Source organism: Dendropsophus ebraccatus, chromosome 1 (genome assembly GCF_027789765.1).
Source record: "Dendropsophus ebraccatus isolate aDenEbr1 chromosome 1, aDenEbr1.pat, whole genome shotgun sequence".
NCBI classification, from domain to species: Eukaryota; Metazoa; Chordata; class Amphibia; order Anura; family Hylidae; genus Dendropsophus; species Dendropsophus ebraccatus.
The window spans coordinates 89890422-89917000 of record NC_091454.1 but is presented as its reverse complement, the minus strand read 5'-3'; the positions used below and the strand labels follow the sequence as shown (position 1 = coordinate 89917000).

General features: G+C 45.5%; 1 protein-coding gene across 1 annotated transcript in view; it reads left to right on the top strand.

Moving 5' to 3' along the window:
* Positions 1–1237: 1237 nt before the first annotated feature.
* The window catches only part of RAP1B (RAP1B, member of RAS oncogene family), a 50546-nt gene continuing 25204 nt past the window's right edge, over positions 1238–26579 (top strand). The window contains exon 1 of the mRNA XM_069974922.1: positions 1238–1399. The gene's annotated coding sequence lies outside the window, so the exon portion shown is untranslated. The remainder of the gene's footprint in view (positions 1400–26579) is intronic.

The window sequence follows — 26579 nt, the reverse complement described above, 5'->3', positions numbered from 1 at the left end:
TATCGCCGCGCGCGTAATCGCCCGAACTATTAATTAATCACATTCCTGATCTCGCACGGTAAACGGCGTCAGCGCAAAAAAATTCCAAAGTGCAAAATTGCGCATTTTTGGTCGCATCAAATCCAGAAAAAATGTACTAAAAAACTATCAAAAAGTTGTATATGCGCAATCAAGGTACCGATAGAAAGAACACATCATGGCGCAAAAACTGACACCTCACACAGCCCCATAGACCAAAGGATAAAAGCGCTATAAGCCTGGGAATGGAGCGATTTTAAGGAACGTATATTTGTTAACAATGGTTTGAATTTTTTACAGGCCATCCGATACAATATAAGTTATACATGTTATATATCATAGTAGTCGTAACGACTTGAGGAACATGCATAACAAGTCAGTTTTACCATAGGACGGACGGCGTAAATGCAAAACTCCCCGAAATCAAAACAATTTCGGTTTTTTTTTCAATTTGACAGCGCAAATGATTTTTTTCCGGTTTCGCAGCATATGTTATGGAAAAATAATGCCTGTCATTGCAAAGTACAATTGGTTTCGCAAAAAATAAGCGCTCATATACGTCTCTCGGTGAAAAAATGCAAGCGCTATGGACTTTTAAACTTAAAATGGAATAAGCAAAAGCGCAAAAACGAAAATAGGCTTTGACCTTAAGGGGTTAATCGTTAACTGCTAGTCAACCGAACCATTATCGCTTAGATTTGAACGACTTAACGATAATCTGAATGATAATCGTCCCGTGGAATAGGGCCCTAAAGTAAGGCCTGGGTAATTCTATGAGAACTCATTGGGCTTCAATCCCTTTAGTGCAGTGGCCTTCCATCTGTGCCTCCCTAGATGTTCCAAAACTCCCAGCATGCCCTAGTTCTAGTGAAAGGGAGAGTTGCACTAGTATCTCTTCATAAAGCTTTAGCTTGCACTACAGTGTGACCTGTAGTCATATTCACACTCACTTGAACAGACTACGCTGAATGAATGAATAGGAGGGAGTGCATACACTTAGCACTAGCAATGTATTCTTATTTGATGTCACACGCCAGCTTTCACTGTGCCGCTACCATGAATAGAATAATAGCTGCAACTTGCCCCACCCCTTGTAATGAACGGGTGTAACACTAGTAGGTCTGGTGCACGCGCCGCACTCTGCCTCCTCGGAGACGAGCGCCATGGGCGCGCGCAGTCACCTCTCACAGGCTGAACGTCGGGAGCGCGCACGGGCTGAGGGAGACTGGCGCGGTGACGTCACGAGAAGGGGGAGAGCTGGGAGCCTCACCCAGGCTGGGTTGGTGGCGCTGTGTGTCCCGAGCGGAGGAGGACAAGCGGGAGGCGGCGGCGGGGATCCCAGGCAGCGCCCGGGCCCATCCAGGAGAGGGAGGACAGCAGGGTGAGTGGATCGGACGTGGGTGCCACATGTGCCAGGGATGGACGGGCCGCCCTGCTGGGCTCCGGGATAGGGTAGCGGAGTGAGGGCTGGGCCCAGGTGCTGTACTACTGAGGCTGGCTGCGGAATACTGCTGGGACGCCCGGATCCGGCACTTAAAGGGCAACTCTTTGTGAGCAGCGGGTGTGGGCAGCGCATCTGGGAGGGCGGACAATAGCCTGGCGTGTAAGAAGACGTGACAGCAGATGTGGCAGGGCTGGCCACTCCTGGAAGCGCAGGCAATGCTTGCCATAGTCTGCTGCATACTTGTAATGTTTGTCATGGCACTCCTTCCTATGTGCACACATGATGCCAGCTGTCCTGCCTGCTCTCCTGGCTGATATAGCTGGCTGCTGGGATTGGCAGGCTCCCTGCCTATAAGAGGGAATTCCCATAAAGTCATGGCATATTGCTAGGACATCATGGCTCTGTATGATCAGGGGGGTCTGACACCCCCAAATGGTCCTGAGAAGGAATCCCCGCTGCAGCCCATGCCCTGGCCTCCCTGCTAGCATGTAGCTGTGCTGCAGGACCCCTGCATGGTGGGCTGCCAGATGCCTGTGTGCAGGGAAATAGACCTTACTCCCCCACTGCGCTTCCTTTATTTATAGGATTGTGGAGGTTATAGATGATGGCCCCCCACTGATGTTGAAGTACTCTACAAGCAGATCCCAGTGATATGCACTCTTGTTATAAGATGGACTACCCCTTTAAGGGAACTGATTACTTAGATGGGCACCAGTAAGGCAGGTGGCAGCTTCTGTCACTGACTCCCCTCTTAAAGTTCCTGTATTGTACCATGTTGTCTGCTGCACCCTGGGCAATGCTTAGCCTATGCAGTAACTGCTTGACACTTATTGTATATAACCACTCTACTACAGTGCCCAGGTGGGCAGACACCACACACGACTGCAGGGCAGCTGAGGTTAGGTACCCAGATGTCATTACAGCCTAGCCAAACATACCAGATGACCTGCTCTGCGATAGGAGATCAGCTACAGGGTGGCTCAATAGTTAATGCAATATCCTTTCTCTTGTATGGACATATGAAATAGTGTGCGAGAACTGAGCCCCACCTAAATTGTGAGCGGAAAGAGGTTACTGAGCATCTCCTCCCCTTTGTGGCCTGCAGAGGGAAGGGAGATGAGCAGTGCCTTGGAAAGAATGCTGGTTCCTGCTTCTTCTTAGTGACCGCTCCAATAGTTAACAAATGTCCCCTTCTTTTCCAGCATGTGTAGGACTGTGATCAGTGTGTAATCCATGTAGCAGATTGTGGAAGTCCCACTTGGCCTGGTCCATGTCTTGCTTTTGTTGCTGTCTTAAGCCTTAGTGAAGATGTTGTGACATTGGCAGGGGATGGCTGAATGGGGCTAGCTTGCAGAAAACAAGGCCGGGAAGCTGATTAATGCCAGATTGTATTAGAATAGATGATGTGGCTCACTTGCCATGTCTCATTGATGTTTCTCCTCTGATGGCCTTTCTCCAATTCCTCAGATGATTTTTGTCTTTGTTGAAATTGAAATCAATGGAGATACTTTTTTTTCTGTAAATAAGTAAGCAGCCAAACGGTGGGCGGCCTATATAGGTGGATGTAGTAGTGGTATGTCAGGATCAGCTGTCTGCGTTTTAGAGGGCTTGAGTCTGGTTAATTTTGACTTGACATTAATAGAAATGGCTGTGAAAACTTATAGGAGGATTCAATTGAACATTCAGGCTTGGTTACAGGTAATCCCTCTAGGATAGTGAGCATACACTCCTAACAAAATTTTGCATGAGTTGGAAAAAATATATATATTTTTTGTAGCGTTTTTTCAATTTAGTATGTAATAGTATAGGCATTTTTTATTTGACATTTTGTCGCCTGCATTTTGTTAGTGTTCACTCGAAGGCATATTTCTTTTTTCCTCGCCTATAGAGGTCTATGGGAAGAAAAAAAAAATGCAGGGCATGCTGCCATTTCAGAAAAAGAGGCCTAAATGTGCTGAACCCCTCCAAGCAGACACAAAAATACCATGTGGGTATAGGGTTGCATATTTCCCTATTTACTCTCAGCTACCATCATGCTGTAGCATTTTTGAACCAAAAAAAGCCATCCCCCAATTTTTTGCATTTCCCTTTTTTTTTGCATTTCATAGTTTGAGGCCACTGAGAGAAAAGCAGAAACATATCTACAGACCCCTGACAGGGGAAAAAAAAGTATATTTTTGTCTTTGGTTAGGATGGTTTCTGTCTTATTTTCTAATTACAGTGGTACTTTGGTTTTAGAGCATTTTACAAGAAGAGCTCACAGTTTTTCTAAATTGTAACTTGGTTTAAGAGCATTGCTTTGGTTTAAGAGCTCCCTGTACTGGGTGGGACGGGGAGTTGGGGAGTTGGGCATGGTCTGCATTGGGGGGGGGGGGGGTGTCTACAGCACTGTACTCTGACCCAGGAAGTCTCCTTCACCTTCCAAATTATAGCAGATCCACTACAGGCTGGGGCTTTCATCAGGGGACAGGACGGTGGAGGTAATCTCGCCATAGCTGTAACCCCTCTCTCCCTGGACAGACAGTGCTGCTGTACAGTGCCCACATCTGCCCTGCTCATTCCTACATGCTCCCTGCAGTCTCTGTCAGTCCTTGTGTATCCTATCCTCTCCACCCCTGCTATAATGTGCCTGCACTCACACTGTATAGAAAAGTCTCTGTCACTGTCCTCCTGCACAGCTCTGTGATTTTTGTGATGTGAAACCAATTGTCTGCATTTCAGTGATTTCTTATGGGAAAATTTGCTTTGGTTTAGGAGTGGATTTGGGTTACAAGCACAGTCATGGAACAAATTATGCTCATAATCCAAGGCACCACTGTATATGATAAAGGATATAGTGCGAATGGGCGAACCTTGAACACACTCAGGTTTGTTCAATCCCAACATGGATACAGTCATAAGCGGTATACATGTATTCCAGGGCTTTCTGAGTTTGAGTTTTCACAGAGTAAAACGGGCGGAATTCTGCGCAGCAAAATCCTCCCAGCCTCCGTGTCTTACTGGCAGTTTATGGGAGGCTTGCGCGCCTCTTCTCTTCGCTCGGAAGAATTGACATGTCAATTCTTCCGTGCGGAGAGAGAAGGCGGGCAAGCCTCCCATAGACTGTCAGTATGACACTCTGTGTGAACTCGCCCTGTGAGCGTCTAACTTCAGCCTCCGGTAATAAAATGCTGTTCGCTTATCTCTAGTGCAGACCTCTGTGCACAGCCATAGAGCAGTATTGGTATACAGTTAATTTTTTTAATTAATTTATTTTAACCATTTGGACCCTATGTATGACAGATGCCACTGAGTGTTTCTGCAAGGCAGATGAACAACATATATGGACAAAGAGGGGCGCTAATATAGTGTAGCATAAACAATAACAGTAGGAAAATTACTTGTAAGATGACCAAACTAACCTGGTGGTGTTGTGCAAATCATAGGCACAATACTAGTAGGCGTTTTTGTTGGGTTAGTCCGCTGCCTGGCCTCTGGTTCTCTGCTCCCGGCACCCGTCCTGATGCCACAGCACGAAAATGCAGTTTGGAATAGACCATTGGACCATACATACAGCCACGGCGCAGGACTCACAAAATAACCGACACCTTTATCAAGCGCCTCCTCACTGCTAAACACCGTGTTTAACAGTGAGGAGGAGCTTGATAAAGGGGTCAGTCCGACACCGAAACACGTCGCTCATTTTTAAGCCTAGTGTGAATAAACGCCCAAGATGGACACCTGTGAGGTCCTTGCAGTTATTTTGTGAGTCCTGCGCCGTGGCTGTATGTATGGTCCAATGGTCTATTCCAAACTGAGTGTTTCTGACAATGTCTATGTGTAATCTTTATAGATTCGCACATTCGTAAACATAAAAGGTTGACATCCTTTTAGCCTTCATTTGCACTATAGTATTTGATTAGTATTTTTTGAGCTGCATTGGTCTGTTCATGTGAAAAACATAAAGGGATGTGCCTAGTTGTACGTTTGCGTGACACTGACACTGTTTGAGTGACACCGTACCCATAATCTGACCCCCCCAAACCACTTGTACCATCAGATAGCTGCTTTTACTCCAAGATCTGTCCTAGGGTCCATTTGGCAGGTGATGCACTTATTGTCCTAAAAAACAACTTTTAAACTGGCAGCCCCGTGCCCAACGGTCGGGGCTTACATTGCGTATGCATTAGGCTTGCACACCCTCTCTGTCTCTCCTCCCCACCCTCCTTATCATTAGGAATGCTCCAGGCAGATTGTCTTCTATTCATCCGCTGTGTCAGCTCGACACATGGGCTGGATCGTTAAGCACATGTTCAGCATGGAGAAAATGTTCCAGTGGCATTTCTAATGATGACGAGGGTGGGGAGGAAGGACGGAGGGGTGGTGCAAAGTTAGGGCACAGATACTCCCGTTTGGCATGGGCTGCAAGTTTAAAAGTTGTTTTTTAGGACAATAACTGCCTCAGCTGTCGAACGGACCCCAGGACAGATCTTGGATTAAAAGCAGCTATCCGATGGTACAAGTGGTTTGGGGGGTCAGATTGTGGTTACAGAGTCACTTTAAATCAAAAGCGCTTCATATGACTTTTCTATTTTATGTACATCATGACAAACAAGTGTCCATGTTTCAGTGCTATCTTGAAGTGCCACATATCTGCTTTGAAAGAGGAGATTGGCCATAGGCTTCTTCTGTCCAATGGAATTTTGCTGATGAAATGCTAAGCTGGACGTATACAATAGATAAATGTCAAGAAACGTGACAAGATTCTGCTTTTTCCACTGACTGTCTAATAGATATGGAGGATTTTAGTAGGCTTAAAGGGGTTATCCAGCATTAGAAAAACATTGCCACTTTCTTCCAGAGACAGCACCACTCTTGTCTCCAGTTTTAAAGGGTTTTTTGGCTCACTTCTATTGAAGTAAATGGAGCTTAAAGGGGTACTCTGGGCCAGGGGGTATTTTTGAGGATCACCGGGGAGTAGGTGGAAATTAAAGCCGGAGGTCACTTACCTCTCCTGCTCCAGCGCTGGTGCCCGTCCCGCGGCCACTTCCTGGTCAGAGCTGCCGCATGAGACGTGATTTCTCAAGGCAGCTCTGCCAATCAGCAGCCGTAGTGGAGTCCTGCCTCGGCCGCTGAATGGCAGAGCTGCCTTGGGCGGTGTGATCCGGGCACCGGCGCTGGAACGGAAGAGGTAAGGGCCCACCGGCTTCTATTTTCACCCCCTCCCCAGGGATCCTCAAAAATACCCCCCGGCCCGGAGTACCCCTTTATTTGCAAACCACACCTGAACTGGAGACTAAAGTCATGCTGTCTCTGAAAGAAAGTGGCCATGTTTTTGTAGAGCTGGATAACTCCTTTAAAGGGGTTTTCCAGCACTAGCACCACAAAAACATGGCCACTTCTCCCCCTTTCTTGTCTCCAGTTTGGGTGGGGTTTTGAAACTCAGTTCCATTGAAGTAAATGAAGCTTAAAGGGGTTATCCAGCGCTACAAAAACATGGCCACTTTTCCCCCTACTGTTGTCTCCAGTTCAGGTGCGGTTTGCAATTAAGCTCCATTTACTTCAATGGAACTGAGTTTCAAAACCCCACCCAAACTGGAGACAACAGTAGGGGGAAAGTGGCCATGTTTTTGTAGCGCTGGATAACCCCTTTAATTGCAAACCACACCTGAACTGGAGACAAGAGTAGGGGGAAAAGTGGCCATGTTTTTGTAGCACTGGATAACCCCTTTAATCCTTTGCTTCACTAAGATATTAGAGGAATAGGTTCAGCTGATCTAACTTTCAGTTATGTATTTTTAATCATGGATGATGCCTTAAAAGGCATCAAAATTGTGAGGTGTAAAAAAGCAACCAAACAAACAAAAAAACCTCCTTAGGGTGCGTTCACACATACAGGATCTGCAGAAAATCTGATGGTGCAGATTTGAATCTGCAGCAAATCTGTAGCAGATCCACAGCAGATTTGATGGCCCAGAATTAATTTGCTTTGAATCTGCAGCTTCAAATCTGCTGCAGATCCTGTACATGTGAACACACCGTTATACTCCCCTGCTCCTATGCCTCCAGGCTGCTGCACCAGTGCTTCAGCTACTTCCTGGTTACTGATGATGCTCTTTCCCCATGTGGGGTTGCTTGTTAGTCACAACCCAACACCATTCTCTTGTGTGATGGAGTCATGTGACAGGCAGTGTGATGCGGGGGGTTCCTGGTCATGTAACTGAAAATCGCCTTGTAGCCCCAGCTTTAAAGTTGTGTGTGGTGAACCTTACTATGTCATCATTGAATGCAACCCTTGTCTTGTGTAATTCTGTTGCAGACAGTCACGCTGCAGTGTAATTCAATATACAGTTGGCCTATCACAATTGAATCTATAACACAAAATAAAATTGCTTCTGATCACCACAAATCTGCTCCACCAGTGAAACGCAGGCTATGTACCCACTCAGCATTTTGGTACATTTTGGAATGTGTCATGCACTGCTCTCCCCATAGCTTTCAATGGAAATTCACACTACAGTTTATACTTTGAGTTGGTATTTTATTTTTACCTGTGCAATTCAAATGTGCCAGAATAAGTCACGTCACCTATTCTGATCATATATCTCGGGAAAGCGGTGGGCACTGTTTAACCCCATTGAATAGGACTAATCTGTTCACCACAACCAGAAACTCCATGTAATAGCAGTTTATTTTCTGTAATCTTGCTGAACTTCAAATTAAGTTGCAACGAATCCTCAGACATTTATGGTAACTTGAGGAGATCACTGTGAACCAGTTACCAACAATCTGCACCAATTGCAGATGTCGTACAGTTCACCCATGATGTAACTGGGAGGTGTAAAATCACCCGGAACAATATAAATGATTACCTTTCCTAATCCTAAAATTGTTACAGCTACGGTAACACAAACAATTCGTTCTGTCCAGTTCAAAGCTTCATTGCTTACATACCAGCGGCGAAATGTATGCGTGTTGTATGTGCAGCGGCATCATGGATTTTGCACACTACTGTATGTCGTTACAGTTTTTTAATGTTAACTCTGGTGTGAAAATCTATAAAATGTCGGTAAAATTGTTGTACAAAAAAAAAGTGCAGTAACAGTAACGAACAGTAACGAAAATTTCTATGTGTGAACATACCCTTTCCTGCTTCAGTATCTTTAGTGGTAAAGGCTACAATCCACCCCTTCCTTGTGAACTTCGGCTTGTTACCACAGCGCCTACATCTATGAAGAAATACAGTGCATGCTGCTGAACTTTGGTGCAGTGTGACCACAAGGCACAAACGGTTTTGAAAGATTAAAGGGGTACTCCGGAGAGTGCATATATATATATATTATGTGTGTGTGTGTGTGTGTATGTATATATATATGTATGTGTGTATATGTGTATATATATATATATATAACAATTTTTTTCTTTTTTTTTTTAATATATAGATGTATAGATTTGTAATTTTCTTATGTTTAAAAATCTCTAATATTCCCATACGTGTCTGTATGTCCTGCATGAACACGCGTATTATTTTCAGTCACTCTGCTGACATCTCCGAGACAGGAACTGTCCAGAGCAGGAGAGGTTTTCTTTGGGAATTTGCTGCTACTATGGACAGTTTCTGTCTCAGACAGGGGTGGCAAAAAGAGACTGAAAAGAGAACAACATTTTCTGCAGGACATACAGCAGCTGGTAAGTATGGGAAGACTTGAGATTTTTAAATAGAAGTAAATTACAAGTCTATATAACTTTTTGACACCAGTTGATTTGAAAACAATAACCCATTTAAAATAAACGTATATCCTCTTTGTTTATACATCAATTAGGTTTTAGTGTCTACTTAGCCCTGATGTTTCTGGTCCCCTGCCCTTATCTAGCACTGCGCCACAGCGCGATTAATGTAGAGCAGTATACCCACCCCACCTGTGTACAGTATGCTATTAGTATTTGTTACCCCAGTGGAAGCAGCCTCTGCACACCAAGGTGTGTCGCCCCTTACTACTGCCATTTAAAGGGGTTAGCCAGCGCTACAAAAACATGGCCACTTTCCCCCTACTGTTGTCTCCAGTTTGGGTGGGGTTTTGAAACTCTGTTCCATTGAAGTAAATGGAGCTTAATTGCAAACCACACCTGAACTGGAGACAACAGTAGGGGGAAAAGTGCCCATGGTTTTTATAGCGCTGGATAACCCCTTTAAGGTTAATTGATGTATAAGCAGCAAAAGTGTACGTATATTTTAATTGTTAGATTACAAATATAACTTTATTAAAACAATTTATTTGAAAAACACAAAAATCATTACACTTTGGAGTACCACTTTTAAAGAAGAATTCCAGGCAGCGACACTTCAGCGCTGGTGCATGCATACCACCGCATTGGTTCCCTCGTGTACGGCCGCTTCATGGTCTGACAGGGAACCTGGGATGTGATGTGTCAGGCCCACTCAACTGGTCAATAGCAGAGGCAAGACACCACTACAGCCACTGACAGGATGAGTAGACCTGCCACATCACATCACATCCTAGGTCCCCTTTTAGACTAGGAAACCGCCAGGCACTGGGGGACCAGAAGTCACTCGCTTCCATGCATTTTCTATGGAAGCGCGTGACTTCCGGCAAAGAGGACCCACTGAAGAGGCAGATGTGAGCGCGCGAACGATTTGAACGGCACCCCAGGACCGGAACGGAGCCGTGCCGCGGGACACCGATCAGCTTTGGTAAGTATACGTGCCAGCCGCTACCGGGGGGGGGACAATAAAAAAAACTGCTACTTTAATTGCAAACCGCACCTGAGGCAAGAGTCGTGTTGTCTCTGAAAGAAAGTGGCCATGTTTTTGTAGCACTGGATAACCCTTTTAATGATTTGGGAATTGTTCATACAGGGCAAATGCTCTAAGTACAAACTCACACTGCATTTTTCTGTCCGCGTCACAGTTTCCATACTGACTCTTGAGACAATAGATTATGTGTTGTCTTGGAACTGAGGTTAGGGCAAGGGAGGTGGAGACAAAACTACCTTACAGATGGAGGAACTGTACAACTTCCTTTCAGGGGTAAACCAAATAAAAACATGCTGGAGCCAGTACAATTTGTGACCACAGTATATTAGAAAGATGTAAATCACTGGGTGTACATCAATTTTCTGATACCAGAATACCCTTTAAGTGTAACGTAAGTTTTATTATCAAACTCTGGGAATGCTGCGTTGTTGTCAGGGATCAGATATACAAGTGCACTGGCATAGAACGTGATGCCTTTTATCTACGCATCACTAGCACACATCCTCTGTCACATTGCTGCCGGAATTGCCTAATTGAAAATTAGGGGAGAATGGATCAGCATTAAGTTAATGGTATAGAAGTGTCTTACTGGAATAATATTGCAATTTGATATTTATTAGCTGTAAATGTTCTCATACACTTCTCAGATGTGTACCCTTTAAGACAGGGGTGGGGAACCTCCGGCCCGCGGGCCGCATCCGGCCCCTGAGACCTCCCGATGCGGCCCGCAGCTCCCCTGTGATGCACGCCGCTCTGCTGGGGAAGAAGCCGGCATACACCGCATCCTCCGGTGTCTGTGACAGCTGGCGGACACCGGAGGATGCTGTCTGTGCCGGCTTCTTCCCCAGCAGAGCGGCGCGTGTCTTTAGTCTCTTGCGGGCCGCGCGCGATGACGTCATTTCATCGCGCGCCGCCTGCAGGAGAAGACCGGCACAGAGGACCTGGGAGAGAAGAGGACCTGGACTGCGTGGGAGCGGAGGTAAGGTGAGTGGGATGTTTATTTTTTTATTTGGGGGTTAACTAGGATCCCAGGGACATGACTGATGGGGGGGGGGGGGGACAACTAGGCTACCAGGGACATGACTGATGGGGGGACAACTAGGCTACCAGGGACATGACTGATGGGGGGACAACTAGGCTACCAGGGACATGACTGATGGGGGGAATAACTAGGCTACCAGAGACATGACTGATGGGGGGGGGAATAACTAGGCTACCAGGGACATAACTGATGGGGGGGGGGGGGGACAACTAGGCCACCAGGGACATGACTGATGGGGGGGACAACTAGGCTACCAGGGACATGACTGATGGGGGGGACAACTAGGCTACCAGGGACATGACTGATGGGGGGGGGACAACTAGGCTACCAGGGACATGACTGATGGGGGGGACAACTAGGCTACCAGGGACATGACTGATGGGGGGATAACTAGGCTACCAGGGACATGACTGATGGGGGAGACAACTAGGCTACCAGAGACATGACTGATGGGGGGGGAATAACTAGGCTACCAGGGACATGACTGATGGGGGGGGAATAACTAGGCTACCAGGGACATGACTGATGGGGGGGGGAATAACTAGGCTACCAGGGACATGACTGATGGGGGGGGAATAACTAGGCTACCAGGGACATGACTGATGGGGGGGGGAATAACTAGGCTACCAGGGACATGACTGATGGGGGGGGAATAACTAGGCTACCAGGGACATGACTGATGGGGGGGGGACAACTAGGCTACCAGGGACATGACTGATGGGGGGAATAACTAGGCTACCAGGGACATGCCTGATGGGGGTTAACTAGGCTACCAGGGACATGACTTGGGGGTTAACTAGACTACAAGGGGCATCACTGGGGGTTAACTACAATAGCAGGGGCACTAGGGGAACAATACTATGCCTTGTCCTGGGTGCTGCAAACCCCCGCTACTAACTGCCGCGCACGGTATGCGGCCCTCGAATGATTTTATTAATGCCCGACCGGCCCTCGACATGGAAAAGGTTCCCCACCCCTGCTTTAAGAGAATGAGGTGAGAGTATCACAGAAAGCCAGAGTTTCTTGTTTAAATGAATCTGTCAGCTGCAATTCACGTTCCAAACTGCTGACACTGTTACTTAGCTGTTTATGCTGTTAGGTGTTTTTGTTTGTTGTTTGTTTTTTTTTTGTGGGGGAAAAAAAAATTGGCGCATCCTGTTTGGCTCAAAAACTATGCAGGCAGATGTTTGTTCAGACAGCTAAGTGTCAATAGAAAAATATGAAGCACCATAACCACATGGTGTTTTTGTGTTTGCCGTTTTTTATGTGCATTTTGGCACTTTTTTACTCCTTGAGAGTTTTGTAAAACTACAGCATACTCTGCCTGGGGTGTTCTTTTTTCCTTGAAATAGTGTCCTTTTTCCTCCAGTAGACGACTTTAGGTAGAGAAAAGGCCAGAAAAAAGGTCATGTCTATGCATATTGGCATTTCCACCCCTCCCACCAATTCTTCTTTAGGGTAGCTTCACACATACCGTATCGGTGCGTTTTTATCGGTGCGTCTTTAAAGCTGCGTTTTTGGTGCGATGTGAAAATCAAAACGCGCATGTAAAAAACGCAGCGTTAAAAACGCAGCGGTACGGTACGTGTGAAGGCACCCTTAAAGTCCTGGAATCGCGTGAAAAAATGCAAGAGACGAAATACCAAATATAAAAAAAATATATATACTATTAGCGCTACAAAAACATGGCCACTTTTCCCCCTCCAATTCAGGTGTGGTTTGCAATTAAGCTCCATTTACTTCAATGGAACTGAGTTTGAAACCCCACCCAATCTGTAGACAAGAGTGGGGGAAAAGTGGCCATGTTTTTGTAGCACTGGATAACCCTGTTAAAGGCCAGGAAAGCTGCCAAAAAACCAGGCCATGTTCCCACTTCGGGAACATAGTGGGGAAAGTCTGCGGTCTTGTTATTATCATGGCTGTGAAAAATAATGCTTGTGATCATATTCACTGCTGTATTATAACAAGATGGCCAACTTTTGTCAATGTTCCCGAAGTGGGAATATAGTTAAAACGCTGGCAGTTCTTTTGTGGCTTTTTTGCCCAAAAAAGCCTTGCAAAATTTGTATTTGATGAAAACCGTAGCGCAAGGAGCCTCATGTGCTTCCAGAGCATAGAAAATACTTTTGTTCTCTGGTGCAAACATGGCCACTTTTCCCCCTACTCTTGTCTCCAGTTCAGGTGTGGTTTGCAATTAAGCTCCATTTACTTCAGTGGAACTGAGTTTCAGACCTCACCCAATCTGGAGACAAGAGTGGTGCAACACCTCCTTGCTCCCCCTCTCATCGCTATCCATGCTTGATTGACAGCTTCCAGTGCAGAGCCCTGTGTACAGATGCAAGATGTGAAAGGGCTAAGGCCCTATTCCACCAACAGATCTGACGACAGATTATCTGCCAAAGATTTGAAGCCAAACCCAGGAGTGGATTTGAAAAGAGGAGAAATCCAGTCTTTCCCTTATGACCTGATCTCTGTTTATAGTCTGTTCCTGGGTTTGGCTTCAAATCTTTGGAAGATAATCTGTCGTCAGATCTGTTGGTGGAATAGGGCCAAGCTTCCAGATGACTGTCAACCAAGCAGGCATAGGGATGGAAGGGAGAAAGTGGAGGCATTACAACCCTTAGCACCTCAGGAGTTTTTGAAAGCCTAATTATCACTTTGTACCAGAGAATAAAAACCTTTTTCTAAGTTCAGGAAGCACAGATGTATGTATGAAAAGTACCATGTATAGCCCCAGAACTGATGAGACTGTGGCCCTGATTTATGAATCCGTCTGGGACACAAATCAGCCACATTGATGCTTCTGGGCCATTGGCAATATATAAAAAAAGGTCCAGGGAAGCTGCTGTGGTAAAGATCTGTTGAAGGGGTTAACCAGAATTAACAAACATATTTTCATATTTTCTTCCAAAAACAGTGCCACTCTTGGCAGCAGTTTGTGTGTGTTATTGCACCTTACTTACATTGAAGTGAATGTAACAAGGTTGTAATAGCACATAAAACCTAAGGACAGGTGTTGTGCTGTTTCTAAAAGAGAGCAGCTTTGTTTTTATCCATTTTTATTATTCCCTAAATCCATTAGAGTGTCTGAAATGTATGGCAAAATCTCCTCCATGTCCTGTCGATTTTAGTCCTTTTTTCCGCACCAGCTGAATAGAGAGCGGCTTCAGAGCCATCTCTTTAAGCCTGCTATGCACTGACCACAAGCAAGAACTAGGAAACCGATATCTAGGACTCTTCTAAAGAAGCCTAAGGGTAGCTTCACACGGGCGGGCTCGCAGCGAGATTCTCGCTGCGAGCCCGGCAGGTCCTGTCAGTTTCCATAAACTACATACTTGCTGCGGACCGCAGCGAGTATGTAATTGTACCGCGCTTAACTCCTTCTACTCCCGCCCGGCTCCCCCGCTGTAAGCAGCATACATTACCTCTCCTTGCTGCACGGGTCCGGCGTCCTGCTCTCCCGCCCGGCCAATCAGTGGCTGCGGCTGGGCAACACACTAATTGGCCGGACGGGAGAGCAGGACGCCGGGACCCCGTGCAGCAAGGACAGGTAATGTATGCTGCTTACAGCGGGGGAGCCGGGCGGGAGTAGAAGGAGTTAAGCGCGGTACAATTACATACTCGCTGCGGTCCGCAGCAAGTATGTAGTTTATGGGAACTGCCAGGACCTGCCGGGCTCGCAGCGAGAATCTCGCTGCGAGCCCGCCCGTGTGAAGCTACCCTTAAGCCTCAGATTAATCGTCTACCTGAAACCAAAAGCGTCAGGTTTTGCTCATAGTACCCAGTCACACCTTATTTTGTTTAACAGCAACAATAACATTAAAGGACAACTCCGGCGGGACCCCCCACCAAAAAAAAAACACAGACACATACACACACACCATACTCACCATCCCTCCGGTGACGATCGCCACTCCATTCGCCCTCCGCACGCCTCACCGTCACCTGCGTCCGCCGTCCAGCGATGTCTCTTACTTCCGGGTCCATGGGAGATAAAAGGCTGCCAGTGCACTTGCGCACCGGCAGCCTTTTCATTGGCTGGAGCGCATCACATGGCTTACAGCAAGCTCAGCCAATCAGGGCTGAGCAAGCTGGAAGCCATGTGATGCGCTCCAGCCAATGAAAAGGCTGCTGGTGCGCATGTGCACCAGCAGCCTTTTCTCTCCCATTCACTTTCAATGAAGACGCTGAGGAGGACTGGGTATTTAACCACATTACAAAGTTATATAACTTTGTAATGTGTGTTAAATAAGGCAAACATTTTTTCGTGGGAGTTGTCCTTTACACTATTAGGGTACAAACCCACACACCATATACGCAGCAGATACGCAACAAATACGCAGCAGATTTGATGCTGTGTTCAGTTATTTAGATCTAAACTGCTGCGTATCGCAGCAGTAAATACGCTGCGTATACGGTGTGTGGGTTTATACCCTTACACTATTACACGGAACGATTATCGCTCCGAGTAATGAATAGAACGATCAGCCGATGACTACGCTCATTGGCTGATCGTTGATATAGGTTTGAACCTTTAATTGTCGGGCGCTGACCGTGCATCGCTACACGTAATAGCAGTGCGCGGCTGGCGGCTGACAATATACGTTCCCTATCCAGGCTGCAGGGCTCCTCTTGCGGTCTTCTCCCCAGGTCCCGCATGCTCCAGCTTCAGAGCGGCCTGTCTCAGCTGACAGGCTGCTCAGCCAATCACTGGCCGGGACCGCCGGCCCTTGTTAAACTATAATCGGGCCGTGTAATAGGCCCAGTAAACAAGCGCCAATCTAGCAGATCGTCGCTCGTTTACAGTTCTTATCGGGCCCTTATTGGCCCGTGGAATAACACCCTAAGGCACTCACACTCTGTTCTGACCCTGTTCGGTAGCTCCCCCCCTCCGGTCGCTTCTTGTCTTTGTGTTGCCTTACGGCTTCTTCATCTATACATGGCATCCAAAGACTTACATCAGTAGTCCGTCTCGCTCTTGTGGCACAGAGCTACTAGAGAACTCACATAGTGCACACCTGTCCTGTTGCCTTTTCCTAGCTGACCGCAGCTGTCGCAGTCTCTGCAGCACCAGGCTGCTCAGCCAATCACTAAGATGGGACAGTGCTATGGCCAGTGATTGGCTGAGCGACCTGTCACTTCAAAAATGTATCAGTGTGTCAGTGGCGTATGTAGCAATGTGCGGCCAATGATTTTATAGCATGTGATTGGCTTCTCATTATCTTTATTACATGGAACAATAGCTGCCAGATTCAGCAGATAATCGACCGGTGTAATACAGCACTTAGTGTCATGTCCTTTTATTTTCGGCTCTGCATGTAGCGCATTTGTGGCTTTTCTCTAGTCATATACCTCCATGTTAACAAAAACAATGTTACTGCTGTGTGTTTTTACCCATTCATTCCTATGGCCCCATACACATATCCGTAGGTGTTACAGATGTATGTTGGGGCCCTGATCTGTGCCGCACATCCGTAGTCCTGTGTATAATTGAGGGACAGGCATTATGAATGTGCAAATCAGGCCTTATTCTGTGGGTCAATAGTAGTATAGCGATGTATGAAGCTTATGTTTTATTATGTACTACAATATTAAAACCTTTTATTTTTTTATTAAATTGCCTTATGTCAGTGTTAGGTCCCTGGTTGTCATATACATTGGGATGCACAGAGGTAGTTCCCATAGAGCCCTATTACACGGGATTATCATGTGAAAAACCGTTACATCGTTCACATTTGAACAATAATTGTTTTGTGTGAATGCAGGCAACGATTGGAAAATCGTTTGTGTGTCCTTCATCGCATCTTTTGAGCTGAACCTAAAATCGTTGTTAATTAGCAAATTCTTGGCATTCGTTCACTAATCGTTCAGTTTAATTCCACATCATTCATGCTTTTGCTGGGATCAGATGGAGTAAAGATGGTAACTAAGGGCTATCGCTCTGTGTAATATGGTGAATGATTTCACATAGCTTTTGTTTGCGGTTCTTAATCATAAAAATTGCTTTGTCTACTGGGACCACTTAGATGCCATGATCAGTAGCTACTACCCAAGTACATAAAGGCAATCTGCTAGCTCTATTTGTAATGTTGGTTGCCCCAAGTGTCGAGGAGGTGTGACCAAGCTGATCAAGTGCCACAGCCTGGAACCTCTCCTCATTTTCCCTCACCTCCAAGCCACCCATTGATTGGTGTACAAGGCTCTTTGCATCAGGTGGATATGGAAGGAGAAGACTAGTAAGGGGCTGTTCACACGTCCGCGAAATACTATCTGTGCACGGACCGTATTCTGTGGGCCGCACCTCAGGACTCTCAGCATTCACTATGATGGCAGAGGCTCAGAAACTGTTTAAATATTCACGCTACTGTACTGACAGAGAATATTTAAAGTTTCAAGGCTCCTAGTATCATAATGAATGCTAATGCCGGGATCTCCAAGGTCTGGTACCCTACCAGCTTTCCAGCAGTGTCTGCAGAATTTAGCATTAAACAGTTACCAGATCCACTTTAGAGTGCCCTTGTCATTTGTAAAAAAAAAATAACCTGACCCGATTCAATCATTCCATTGAGCTGAGAGAAAGGTGCAGCTGAGAGGGCTAGCTTGCTGTAATCTCCATCTTACTACAGGAGATGGGCTCTATACACTTTCTTTGCAGCGAGCTGGGGAGAGATGCAGTGGTATATGAAGTCTCTACACACTATGGACGTATACACACTGTTATATCGTGCATCTTAGAGGTACCTTATGTTACTCAGTAAGCATTGCCTGCTTCCATAGTACAGTTTGAGATGACCACAGCAACGTTTTGTACTACCTTAAGGGCACTGAATTACGAACACAGTATGTCCAATGTACCCAGAAGAAAAAAAACTGCACAACAGTCCTGGCCTTCCTTCATCTTCCTGACTGGCAGTGCTGGTAGTATGTGCCTGCAGCCCAGAATTAGTCAGGAAACCCTAATATGAAGCACTTTCAACACCCTGGGATATAGTGTTTTCATGCAGTATTTGCTTTTTTTTTTTTTTTTACATGCTTTTTGCGTAGAATTGAGACTTATGGTATAAATTCTCTTAAATGGCCGCCGATCATATAGTTTAGTTTTCTGAGCATGCTAAGTAGAGAAATGCTTAGAATTTCTGGGAAGTGAGCATGTCATTAGAGAAGTGTGCACGCGCTTGGGGTGAGCGGCTAGAGAGGCCACTACAGATGAGGAATTCAAGATTTGGCTGTGCATGACCATATATGGCAGGGTCCGTCTGTTCTTGACATAGGAAGAGCTGAGCCGCCTGTGCAGTGTAATAATGGTATGTTCCAGCAGGGTCCAGGCCAGTCACCCTGCCCATCTTATGCTAATGCATTATTTATACACCATCCCAATATCTGTGCATACTGATCTCTCCACATGCAGCAGAGACACCAAGATGATGTGCATATTGTAGGATCCCAGCTCCTAATAACTTCATTATTAGGCTTGCTTAACAAATATTTTAACCTTGCATATGGAGCTGCTGCTTGTAATGCCAGATCCCAGTGTGAGAACAGCACTTAGCAGCTACATTATGTTGGCCTGTGAAGTACTCTGCAGTATACTGTGCTGTAAACTTGTATTTTTATTACTAGGATTCCTTTTCATGCAGGACTATGAGCTTTAGGTTACACATACTGGTCATAGTTAATGTGTTATGCTTAGAGAAGAGTGAACCTCCAACCCGAGCCTGCAGAATTTAATTATTGGTGATACAGACCTAGGGAGTCAATCTCTAGTTTTCACTTTACAAAAAATAAAAACCTTGAACATGTAGATGGTTGCCATTTGTCTTTAAAATGGTTCTTTACAAGCCCTACGTACTAAGGTAGGTCAGTTTCCTAGCAGCAGCACCACAGAAAAAATTAAGCAATACACAGTGCCTATTCAAACTATTGAGCAGTCCACTGTGAAACCCACTGGGATACTGATTACCATTTAAGCCTATGAGATGCTATTCTCACAGGGGATTTTCATTCTGCTGTGAGAATAGAGTCCATAGTTTTGTAAAACTGGCTAACCGCTGAGTGACAGCCCGCTTGGCTAAACACTAAGCTGTCCTGACGTGGCTAGTGAGTGGCTGAGTGGACCGTCAGTGAGTGAGGAGCCAGTGCCGGAGGGCATCGGGGGAGCGCATCCAATTGACTTAATTCCCACAGTGAATAAAAATCTGCTGCAAAAATGGAGCATCATAGGCTTTAATGGTATCAATTTCGCAGTGGATTTTACTGTGAGAAACTTGAAATGTGAAATCTGCTGTGATACGTGTGAAGATACCCTAAAGTTGTAGATGCTCGCGCTTCACCTGCCACCATTAATGGCCAGTTCCACATGCTGACCCAAGAAGCTCTGCACGGCAGGGCCTGTTTCCTCTGACCAGTTGCAGGGGAATAAGAAAGGCAAGTACAGTGGTACCTTGGATTTCGAGCATAATTTGTTCCGGGGCCATGCTTGTAATCCAAATCCACTCTTAAACCAAAGCAAAGAAATCGTGGAAATGCAGACAATTGGTCCCACACCCCAAAAATAATGATTTATTATTCTGAACAACATGTTACACTCTCTGTCCGGGGAGAGAGCGGTTACAGCTATGAAGAGATTACCTCCACAGTCCTGTCCCCTGATGTAAGCCCCAGCCTGAAGTGGATCTGCTATGATTTGGAAGGTGAGGGAGACTTCCTGGTCACAGTACAGTGCTGTAGACCTCGCTATGCAGACCATGCCCTCCTCCACTCACGCTCCCACCCAGTACAGGGAGCTCTTAAACCAAAACAATGCTCTTAAACCAAGTCACAATTTTGAAAAACTGTGAGCTCTTAAACCAAAATGCTCTTAATCCAAGTTACTCTTAAACCAAGGTACCACTGTATATCTTGGACATGTTGGCTTTCAACTGCCTGATCCCATTTCCTACCTCCTTGTAGTTGATAGGGAAAATTGCACACAGGGTCTGCAGGGTTTCCATGCCATCTTTACATTTCTGGCTACACTTCCATTAGACCTGATGTATACTGTATTTTGTTCTGGAATGGCGCAGAGGTTAGTATGTCCTTAGGAAATGAATGATGTGGGATAAAGGTCATGTAAGGGTTTTCTACCCTGAAGCAACTCCCAGTGTTGTACACATCTGCCAGGATGATAATGAATGGTTCCTATAGCATGCTACTGGCTTACTACATAGCCTTGTCCCGAATGTCCGAGGGATGGCTCTTCCTTTTAATTATACTCTGATTAGATTTTATAATGGGTTGATTTAGAGAGCTGTAAATCCTGAGACTCATCTGCATCCAGAGGAATAGTTAGCATGCCCTCCGAGCAGTCTAGGGGTTCATTTATTCCTAGTCCCTGAGTAAGTGGTTCTATATATAGAAGGTTAATGAGGTAATATGATGAAGGCTGGAGGGTCTTGGAAGTCAAAAGGAAATAAACTAACTCTGAGCTTTGACTGTCATTGTTGCAGTTTTTACCTGGCTGAAAAGGCACAAGATATATATTTCTCCTGTCAGCTCCTTTTTGGCTGTCAGTGCATTTTTATACTTTGACTGACTCCTCTCCTTAAAAGGAATGTTAATGGGATTAATTTTAGTTGTGTTGATTATGTATGTTTGTAGAAGAGAGAGGTTTTTTTTTATGTAGTTATAAAAAGCAAAGAAATTAAATAAAAACCAAACAACTTTTCCTGGGGTCAGTGATAATGGAGACACCCTTCCTTTCTGTCTGTGATAGGTAGTACAGCAGGATGTGTGTGCTTTATGACATCTGGAAAAAACACACATTTACAGCTCTCCCATAGACAGGATATGGCACACTGAGGCAGATTGCATTCCACGACGGAGAGTTCTGTCACAGAATTCCACATGATTTACTCACGTGTGAACATACCCTTATCATAGATTAGAAGCCTCCACAAAGCGAATTACATGGCTGCATGCAGAGCATTATCTGTGTCTATAGCATATACTCTTAACATCCTACCTTATCTTGGCCTCCAGCTGTACAATATAGCGATCATTAAATCTTGCTGTTTAAAGAGGATGTACCACTAAAGTGTTAATATTTACATATACATGCCATCCTGTAGGCACTGCAGTCTAGAACCCGGTGATGTGGAGATTTTGTAAATCCATTTCTTAATTGTCGTTATATGTGCCAAAATAGTAATATGCTAATGAGGTGAACCACAGGAGGCCAGCCTGGCGCCTTCCATTCAAACTCCTCTCCTCCCCCCTCCGTGAGGTGCCAGCTTTTTCTCATGCTGGCACGCCTCCTATTATAATATAGAAACTCCTCCTATGCTAAGCCGGGACTGCCTGCTGCACAGCCCTGCCTCCTGTCTTCTACCCGGCTGTCCCGTCATCACGCTGGGATCACTATCGCCGTCATCAGAGTGGGGTATGAGTCCTACTGCGCAAGCTCATAGCCCACAGCCCACTCTATGCTATGGCTCTGATGATGGCGCTTATGATTCCAGCATGAGCGGCGGGGCTGTGCAGCAGGCAGTCCCGGCTTAACATATTAGAATAGGAGGCCTGCCAGCACAAGCAGAAGCTGGCACGTCACAGAGGGGGGAGGAGAGGAGTTTGAATAACAGGTGCTGAGCCAGCCTCCTGTGCTTCACCTCAGCTCATTAGCATATTACTATTTTGGTGACTATAACAGCAACCGAGCAACGGATTTACAAAAGCTCCACATCGCCAGGTTCTGGATTGCAGCGCCGACAGGAAGGTATGTATATGTCAATATTAACACTTTGGTCGTACATCCTTTTTGAGGGTATGTGCATACATACCGGAATTGCAGCGAATTTCACACTGCTAGTTCGCAGCAAAATCCGCTTTGATTCCCGACACTGTCATTTTGAAAAGGTTTACATTCTTGCAGCTGGGAGTATGTAAAGCACCATCCCCCTTAACCCGCTATGGCCTGGTGAATACTTTACTGGTCTACGCTCCGATCTGCTTCTGTGGCTCCCGTCACCCTGATGTACTGATCAGCCAATCAGTAGGTGTGGCGAGACAGTGCACTGATTGGCCGAACGGGATGTCAGGATGCTGGGAGCCAAAGAAGCAGGCTGGAGTATTCACCAGGCTGCGGCGGCTTAAGTGGAATTGCACTTTACATACTCGCACCAAAATTAAAATTCTGCAGCGGATTTCCATGCGGAACTCAGTGTGAAATCGGCTGTGATTCGCTACATGTGAACCCACCCTAAAGGGGTATTCCTATTTGGGTCACTTATGCTTATCCACAGTAGCAGTGTCTGATACAGGTAGTTTCCACTTCTGGAACCTGCACCTATCTCAGTATTGACCAGTGCATGGCTTTCGTTTAATGTGGGCGATGTGGCTCTTCTAAACAGCTAGTCAGCAGGGGTGCCGTCAGTCAGCACCCTCGTGATCAGCGATGGATTGGCCATCAATTAGCAATCTCTCTCTCCAGATTGGTGTGCAGTGACAGCTAATGCCAGAAGATTGGGTTGTTGTAGATACATCCTAGCACTGGGGATGCACAAACCTTGCCAGGCTTGGGATGTTTCCAAAGGAACCCCATCTTTTGGCGTCAGCTGCAACTGTCTGCCGATTTGGAGAGAGCTCATTGTGACTGTTACTCTTAAAAGGGGTTATCTGGCACTTATAAACGTTTTAAATGTTGCTGCCCATGTATAAAAACATAACACACATCCTTTCCTCCTGTTGTGTCTTCAGATCTCCTGCAGACTGTAGCCACTACCACTTCCGCAAACTCCTCTTGGCAGTGACAGCCTGCTTTGCCAATCACTAAATGAGTTAGGACAGTGCTGTTGCCAGTGACTGGCTGTGTGGGCTGTAACTGCTGAGACAAGTTGGCAGGGGAGCGTGTAGGGATAAGGATAAGTTCTTTATTATGTTTTGTACAAGAGCAAAACATTTACAGGGTATATGAATGTATGTCTTTAAAGTGTATGTTTAAAGTCCTTAAAGTGTATTATTACAACAAACACCTGTCATAGCAGAGATGAAGGGGCAGAGTGTGCACTGCTGAGCATGTCTGCCCCTTCCTTCTACCGATTGGTTGGGGTCTCATCGTGCTGACCCAGCCCAATTTTAAACTTCTAACATGTGGCTATGACATGTCAGAAATTTGTTGTAATGATAGGTACCCTTTAAAACTAAGTCATGTTTTATTTTAGGGTATGTTCCCACATGTCAGTTCTTTGCGCAGAGAGCGGCCAGAGTGGAGGCGCACAAGCCCTCCCATAGAAACACTGTGGTACACTGAGGCAGACGGGATTCCACAGCAGAGGTCCGCCACAGAATTCTGCCAATTTTCCTCAGTGTGAACTGACCTTACAGTCTACTTCGGGCATTTGTTCTAGAGATCCTCTGTCCTTACATAAACCTGTTACATACTACTTATGACTTTTCCGTAATCCAGAGTAGATTATGATGTGGCACCTGTCTATGCCAGATCAATGTGTTCTTGTAGTCATCCCGGTCAGACAGTGAATAATTTTTTATAGATAAAGCTAAACTCTAGGTGCATAAAGGTCAGAAGTGCATTGATGGGTTTTACAGTCCTGATGTTAAGAAGTAATCAGTATGTTTATCTGATTTTGGGATTAGTGTTATGTTGCATACAGCATGCACTTTTACAGATATGATTGTCATAGTACAGAATTATCAGATTTCCAGAAATAACGGCTTGATATTGACTACAGCTTAAAGGGGTAGTGCGGCGGTAAAGAATTATTGACAGAATAACACACATTACAAAGTTATACAACTTTGTAATGTATGTTATGTCTGTGAATGGTCCCCTTCCCCGTGTCCCTCCACCCGTGTACCCGGAAGTGTGGTGCGCTATACTCACCTGTCACGTGCCGACTCGTCTCCGATCTTCAGTCTGCGATGTCGTCTTCGGGCGGCCGGGCCGAATCCCTCCGAGCGTCCTGAGTGCCGGCCGCCCTCTTCAGCGTCATCGGCTGCTCAGCTGCGATTGGCTGAGCATAACTGTGCTCAGCCAATAGCGGCTGAGCATCTGATGACGCTGAAGAGGGCGGCCGGCACTCAGGACGCTCGGAGGGATTCGGCCCGGCCGCCCGAAGACGTCATCGCAGACTGAAGATCGGAGACGAGTCGGCACATGACAGGTATACGCGCACCACACTTCTGGGTACACGGGTGGGGGTGGTGGGACACGGGGAAGGGGGCCATTCACAGACATAACATACATTACAAAGTTGTATAACTTTGTAATGTGTGTTATTCTGTCAATAATTCTTTACCGCCACACTACCCCTTTAAAGTTACCCAGTACTTATACAGTATGTCAACTATCTTGTTCTAGAAATTTATTTTACAATGGGTACTTGGGGAAATAAAGCATTGTCAGAAAATGACTCAATGACTTCAGAGGAAGATTGTTGTAAGCACGCTTCCGTGACCTGTGCAGAGGATACTGTGTAGGGAGGAGGGCGGAGTTATTACGTCCCTTTTTGCTGTGTGATTCTATACACAGCTGACATTTTAATCTTACTTGTTATGATAATTGGTAAGTGATCGCTATAGAACTGGGAGTTTCAGTTTGTCGAAAGACTATTTTTATAAAAATTTAATATTTAGAGGCTTCCAACTTTATAGCCTTGAGTTCCCTGAGTCCAATTTTACAAGTTTCCATTTAAAACCTCTGCCATGCAATTTACACCATATAGGAGTTTTACATTGCAAAATAAGGTGAAAATGCTAAGGTAAGGGCAGTTTCATTATCATATCACCCTAAGCATGATTTATACCCCACTGAGAACAAGTATTCAAAAGCTGCCCCCCCCCCCATTTTGCAAAAATAAAAAAAAAGGAGAAAGCAGGCAAAAATCCCCACTGCAGACTCCGCTTTGAATCCTGTGGTTCTCTGCTCAAAGAATTGACATGTTAATTCTTTGAGGGAAGAGTGGATGCACCCTATATATAACATTACGTCAGGTGGGCTTCTGCTCAGGAGTTCTGCCTATTTTTTCAGTGTGAATGGGCCCTAAGAATAGGAAAAAAAATTTCATTGGAGCCAGCTTTTTTTATATATTCCTGAATCTGATGGTCAGGTGACCCTTAAATTATAAGATACATTTATCCTTGTGGCCAAAAGGTGTTTTCTTGCTCATTGGCTGGTATCGCATATGCCAACAATGGATGATGTGGTCAGTCAGTTTAAGAAATACATGTTTCACGATCAGTTGGAGGTGGCTCGGGCTCAAGAAAAGTCCACAAAAGGGTTTTTTTTTTATGTATAATCAGTTTTTATTCGTATTTTAAGGAAAGGCAAGAAAACATACAAACAACATACAAAAGAGGTCCATCATAATACACGTAGGACCATAAGGCTTGTAACACATAATAACCTAGAACAGTGCTTCTCAAACTGTGAGGCGGGCCTCACCAGTGAGGCGCCCCCTAGTTGTTGGTGAGGCCCAGCAGGGGAGCCAAGTAACTATGATCTGCACCGTCCTTTTGCTGTTTGCAAAAATCTCAATATAGAGCTTGGGAGAAGGGTGAAAGGTAGCCCTGGCATTATTTTCAACTTTTAAATGGACTTTCACCACAGATAGTGAGGTCCAGGCACCCTCTTGGTCAGTCCGGTGAGGCCCAGGCATTGCCTTGGTCTGTTGGGTGAGGCTCCAGTCGAAAAAGTTTTGAGAAGCGCTAACCTACAATCTGCTGCAGACAGGAAAGAAGCACCGGAGGGAGCACCCACTGTCCTTGTAAAGTATTATACCTGGGGGATAGGTGTGCCAGTATGCTGGAAAGCATGGATATAGCCAATGACTATACCCATGTTTTCTACATAGCCTTAGGCCTTAATCAAATGCTGAACGATCTGGTTCGGATGGACTCGAGCATGCTCGGGGTTCGCTCATCTCTAGTTTTTTTTTAAAAATGGAAGACCTTTACTTGCAATTTTCTTTCCCAAGTAGATATAAGACAGGTGGTCTTGCCTTTCGAGGATACAAAATAGTATTTGTCCCAGGATGTGGCAGGGACTGTATTCCTGTATGATATGTGTCATGTATTACATGCTTATCTTTTTGACATTAGAAGTGGAATGTTATTAAAATGTTTGTAAATTATTGGAAATGTATTGGCAGGCTGTTATGTCATCTTGGAAGACTGAAACAGATCTAAGTGGGTTTTAACATAACATTTTGTCTGTATTCCTCAGTATGTTGGAATACTTTGACATGCAGTGCATGTTTTTAAAGTGTACCTGTCATTATAACTTTCAAAATGTAAATCAACAGTAGATGGGAAGTAAAGCAAGTTTGCAA